The sequence below is a fragment of the Pollicipes pollicipes genome, unplaced genomic scaffold (assembly GCF_011947565.3).
Source record: "Pollicipes pollicipes isolate AB1234 unplaced genomic scaffold, Ppol_2.1 Scaffold_6138;HRSCAF=7277_pilon_pilon_pilon, whole genome shotgun sequence".
Lineage (NCBI taxonomy): Eukaryota > Metazoa > Arthropoda > Thecostraca > Pollicipedomorpha > Pollicipedidae > Pollicipes > Pollicipes pollicipes.
The window spans coordinates 9,345,994-9,352,046 of NW_023596818.1; positions in this window are offsets into that span (position 1 = coordinate 9,345,994).

Here is a 6,053-nt window from a genome sequence, read left to right on the forward strand (position 1 = left end):
CGCGGCGCGGTCTCGCCGGCCACGGCGCCGCGCCGCACCGGGAATTCCTATCGACGGAGTCGAGCTATTCAATCGCGTTATCGGACACGCGGCTGATATCGTAACACTCGACGATGCAATCCTACACAGGGCGCGGCGCGGCGTTTCGATTGGTCCGGTGGACGGCCGCCGTTTGCGGCTGATAGCTGCGACTCGGGAGTTGTTTTACTGGCGCCCGTGCAACAGCCCAGTTGAGTGGCGTGGCCTGATTTGAGGACTCTTGAACTGACGGCCTTTGTCATTTGTATCTGTAACACTCGAACTTAAGTGTCTGAGCTGTACCCAGAGGCTTATTGTTAATAGTTCACTGTTGTTTTAAGCATGTTGCAGTCGATAGCGACCGATGTGGGCTAATGGTCTGGCCATAACGATTACCTGCTAACGCCACAACAAATTGCTCGCGGCCTGGTCTTAGCCCCTTTTCAGTAGACTCATTATGCTCGGTCTCCCCCGGCGTTCTTTAAACAAGCCGGCGTTCACCCATCTGCTATGTCCTGCAGTGACTTACGTTCCTGGTATAGACGCACCATTCGAAGTTTTGGCGAATATCAGCCCACCTCAGAGGAAGCTCCACAGCTCCTCCGTGGCAGGGCTGCGGGCTCCGTACACGTGACTCGAGTCGGCCCACGCCCGCTACTCCGTGGGGCCTGGGGGAGGCCGTGATGGTGCCGGCAGGCCGGCGGCGTGCGTGGCCGGCTGGATCGGCGACCGTTGCCGTGGAGACGGGCCGGGCCTCAGGTGCGCCTACACGCTGCCTCGCCGCCCCGGAGTGGCCGCAGCCGGCGCTCACGGCCCGCCGACACGCCGACCGAGTGGCGCCGCTGAAGAAAAAGCGCCGCAGCTGCCGCCGCTGGCTGCCGGTGCTCTTGTATGGAATCGGATACGGGGCGGATTTTCTCGCAGTGTACCCCGCGCCTGACGCGATAAATATGTTTGATAATGTGTCGATTACGCTGGTGCGAGTCACCGGCTCCGTCATGTGCTCGCCGCCGCCAGAGCGACATCATTCGGATCGGTATCGGACCGGGCCGAGTCGACAAGCGACGTCATTCGGATCGGTATCGGGCCGAGCCAAGTCGACAAGCGACGTCATTCGGATCGGTATCGGGCCGAGCCATGTCGACAAGCGACGTCATTCGGATCGGTATCGGGCCGAGCCAAGTCGACAAGCGACGTCTTTCGGATCGGTATCGGGCCGAGCCAAGTCGACAAGCGACGTCATTCGGATCGGTATCGGGCCGAGCCAAGTCGACGAGCGACGTCATTCGGATCGGTGTCGGGCCGAGCCAAGTCGACAAGCGACGTCATTTGGATCGGTATCGGGCCGAGCCAAGTCGACAAGCGACGTCATTCGGATCGGCATCGGGCCGAGCCAAGTCGACAAGCGACGTCATTCGGATCGGTATCGGGCCGAGCCAAGTTGACAAGCGACGCCAGCGACTGGGCGTGCGCACTGTACGCGACCTGCAGCCTGGAGGGGAATTTCAGGTACACGCGTCATGCCTGACGACTTGAAAGCGTAGCAAAAAAGAAAACCACACACACACACACAAGAGGCAATGTATTTTGTGGCCGTCGGTGGCATGCTGTACCGCAGTACAGTTTGGTTCATATATTATGCACGATTACTTTAAGGACGTTTCTGGTACATTTCTCACAACATTTGAGGGCAGAATGTAAGTTATTACGCAAAATGAACTGTTGTGTTTCGTGTTTAAATTACACTGCGTGGTGCATTTGTCACTGATTTGTGTCCTACCCATCGGGAAAAGCGAACTGCTTCACTCCCAAGGGTGTTAAAAAGTGGCAGGCCCTTGCTGCGGCAGAACTGGAGTCTCTCGAAGTGCTGCAGCCGCATCTTACTGCACACGTACAGCGGAGCTACGCTGGCAGCGCGCCAGGGCTGTGTGTCTGTTTCCGAGCGGTCGCCGACGGCGAGCGATGTGGCGCTCGTGGGCGGCGGTCCTGACCGGCGCCGTCGGGAAGAGTGCCGCTCCTGCCCGCCGCACCGACCTCGCCCTCGCCTCGGCGTGGGAGCCCACCTGGCCTCGTGACCCAGCGGTTAGCTCCCTCGGCTCCCACGCGGGCACCCGGGCTCGCGTCTCGGTTGCGCCATGAACCCCAAGTGCCACTTGAACGGCCGCAGTCGCCGCCGCCACGGCGCGCGACGACGCGCGCCGCGTTTCCTTAAACGCAGAGCTGGCCCACGTCCGGACAGCGGATCGTGCACTCCGCCGTCTGGCTTCGCCGCCTGGCTGACACCTCAGGCGGGCTTTCCGCCAGTGACGGCGGCTCCGGCGCCGCGCACCGCTCGACTCGGCAGCCGTGCGCGCCGTTCGACTCGGCAGCTGTGCGCACCGCTCGACTCGGCAGCCGTGCGCACCGCTCGACTCGGCTTCCGTGCGCACCGCTCGACTCGGCAGCCGTGCGCACCGCTCGACTCGGCAGCCGTGCGCACCGCTCGACTCGGCAGCCGTACGCACCGCTCGACTCGGCAGCCGTGCGCACCGCTCGACTCGGCAGCGTGTCGCAACCGCTCGACTCGGTCTTCCGTGCGCACCGCTCGACTCGGCAGCCGTGCGCACCGCTGCGACTCGGCACCGTGCGCATCCGCTCGACTCGGCAGCCGTACGCACCGCTCGACTCGACAGCCCGTGCGCACCGCTCGACTCGGCAGCCGTGCGCACCGCTCGACTCGGCAGCCGTGTGCACCACTCGACTCGAGTCGTACGCACCGCTCGACCCGGCAGCCGTACGCACCGCTCGACTCGGCAGCCGTGCGCACCGCTCGACTCGAGTCGTACGCACCGCTTGACTCGGAAGCGGCGCGCACCGCTGGACTCGGCAGCGGCACGCACCGCTCGACTCGGCAGCCGTGCGCATCGCTCGACTCGGCAGCCGTGCGCACCGCTCGACTCGGCAGCCGCGCGCACCGCTCGACTCGGCAGCCGTGCGCACCGCTCGACTCGGCAGCCGTGCGCACCGCTTGGGATGTGACCGTGACGGGCGCGCCCGGCGATCCCTGCCGTCGTCTGAGCCGGCTGTGTGGCCTCCGCAGGCGCTGCAGCTGGTGAAGGATGACCGGCCGCCGCGGGGTATTGAGCGGCCGGGCCGAGCCGTCCCGACAGCACGCTCCCGCTGTGTTAGTGGATCGCTGTCTCCCGATCCATCTGTGCCAGCGGATCGCCGTCTCCCACTCCATCTACGCCAGTGGATCGCCGTCTCCCGCTCCGTCTGTATCTGAACCGTCGCCCCCGCTCCATCCGTGCCAGTGGATCGCAGTCTCCCACTCCATCTACGCCAGTGGATCGCCGTCTCCCGCTCCATCTGTATCAGTGGATAGTCGCCCCCGCCCCATCCGTGCCATTTGGATCGCAGTCTCCCGCTCCATCTGTGTCAGTGGATCGTCGCTCCCGCTCCATCCGTGCCAGTGGACCGTCGTCTCGCGTTCTATCTGTGCCAGTGGACCTTCGTCTCCCGCTCCATCTGTGCCGACGTACGGTCGTCTCCCGCTCCATATGTGCCAGTGGACCATCTGCCGCTGGCCGGATCTGGCCCGCCCGGCCGCTTCCGCGAAACAGGATGGCACCGGGCCGATGGCCTTGAGGACAGGTCCTCGCCGGCGGGATGATGCAGCGGCGCGCTGCCGGCCGGCCGGCCCGGGCCGCTGTTGCATCCGATCGCTAGCCGGGCCGCCAGCTCGGACGGCGCGGCCTCCGGGGCGCGCCGTCCGCCGCGTCCCGCTGGTCTTGTCGCACCAGCTGGCGCCGGAAAACCAGCTCGACCTGCTCTGGATTTAACCCGGAGCCCGGTGAGAGGGGAGAGTTGGCGTACGGAGCCGGCCGGCCGCGCTGATGCGCTATTTTTGCTGCGCTACTCCGCTATTATCAGACCTTGCTATTTTAAATGTGCATTGTCGATCTGCGTTGGTCTCGCCGACGGCTGTGGATTAGTTCATGGTGTGGAATGACGCCCAGGCTGGGCACCCCAGGCCGGGTGGCAGCGGACGACGCCGACGCACTGGAACAAAGGCTGGCGGCACACTCGTGGTGTGAAGCTTCTGCCGACGTCGCAGAGTTCTGCTGATGGTTAATGAGTGCGCTTTGACGGTCGATTTGGGCCGGGGCCGGGTGCAGCGTGGGCGGGCTGGGGAGCGCGGCGGCGGCGGCGGGCGGCGGCGGCGGCGGCGGCGCGACCTCCCCGGGCCGGTGGGGCGGCGGGGACGCTGTCAGCCGAGTTCCGGGTGCCGGCGTGGCCTCGGCCGGCGGCCGAGCACGCTCGCGTCTCCGGGACGGCGACCGGCCCGTCTGAACGGGCTGCTGGGGGCCGGCAGCGCGCACGCCGCGGCAGCGGCTGCCGGCCGGGCCGGCCGTCAAGCACGTGGGCCGTCCGGTCCGCGCCGCCACACCGGGAGGCCGTCAGTGAGCTATTCTGGGCGTACACACGCTCCCAGCCGGCGCCGGTCGATAGCCGCCCAAGGTCGGCGGCCGGCGCGCGCGCCGCCCGCGCCGGGTCAGCGGCGGTCGCCGCCGCCACCGCCGCCACTCGCCGGTCGGGCAGGTGCGCCCGGCCGCCGCCTGTCGCCATCGACCCTGCCCGTTCGACCGGGCGGGCGGCGCCGGCCGCACCCGCCGCCGCCCAGCTGACGCCCCCCGCCGACCAGGGCGACGGGTGGCCGCCGTCGTCCCGGTCGGAAGGGCTGCCGGGGAGGCCCGGCCCAGCGCGGTCCCGAAGGGCGCTGCTCCAGCCGCCCCCGTCCGAGCGGACAGTCACCCCATTGGCCGGTGGTCAGCGGGTGGCGCGACTGGACCTGCCCGAGCTCCAGGGATGGGTCCCAGTCCGATCCAAATCCAGCTCCAATTCCGACACGTGACAGTCTGGTTCAGGTTCGAACGAATCTTCTATTGCACATGTGTATCGCGCTTGGACTCATGTACAAAAAGATTGAGGCGTGCACTCGTACGTGAACTTGAAGATTCCGAAAACGTGGGGCCCGGAACTGAAATTGTGTGTTCATTCATATACAACTGTGACTGTAGGGTGCACTTAAGAGCAGTGCGTGTTCCGAAGGAGTAGTTGGCTGAGGACCTTGAGTATAGGTTTCCCATCCTTAACGGGCTGTGCTGAATTAGGTGGGTCAGTTACGTTCCGGTAAACAACATCATTTGAGCTCGGCAGGGTTTGTTAGGTTTGAAACTGGTTTCGGCCAGGTTGAGTAAAATTTGCATCAATCTTTGCAACTTCGTGAAGGTCATTACCACAAGCCTACATAGTGATGCCTTTTCTGAATTTTGATTCGGCAGGTTGTCAGGTAAGACATGAACCAGGTAAAGGTTACGTCAAATTTGGCTGGGTAAGGTTTATTCTTATAAAACGCTTGTTATTGACCTTCCCTTTTCGCGTTGCTTGATATAAAACGTTTTGCGTATTCGACCATGAAGAAACTGATGGGTTTCGGCCCGGTGGTTCACAAACCCAGCCACGGAACGGACCGAGTGTCAATTGGCTTGGACTCAGACTCTGATTACGGTTAAGGTTTGAAAACGGTCGGAGTTGTTTTCGTGTTACGTGACAAGGTAAGACCTGGCACTCCGACTCCTACACCGGGGATCGACCGAAGAAAATTGGAACACAAAGCTGCCGAGTATGTTGCATTGGCATCTGATAGCCCTTTACCAGTCGATGGAATGTAGCACTTCCACCCGGGCGGGTTATCTGGCCCCGGCGCTTGATCTCAGGCCCACGCCTTTCTCGCTCACAAAATGCACGATATTTTCTGAGAACTGACATGAGTAAACGCATCGGTTTCCCTTCAGAGACTCTCATAACGCTGACAGTGCTAATTGTTCAACTATTTTTGGTGCCTGTCTTGTTGAGGTACTCTAACAATAGCGTGGGAACCTTTAGGAGCCTGCCTGCCCATTCATCCAGGGAGGTAATAAATGGACAGGACAAGCATTCTATCAGCCCAGAAAGATGATGAAGAGGGACAGACATTCTATCGTCGCAGGTTA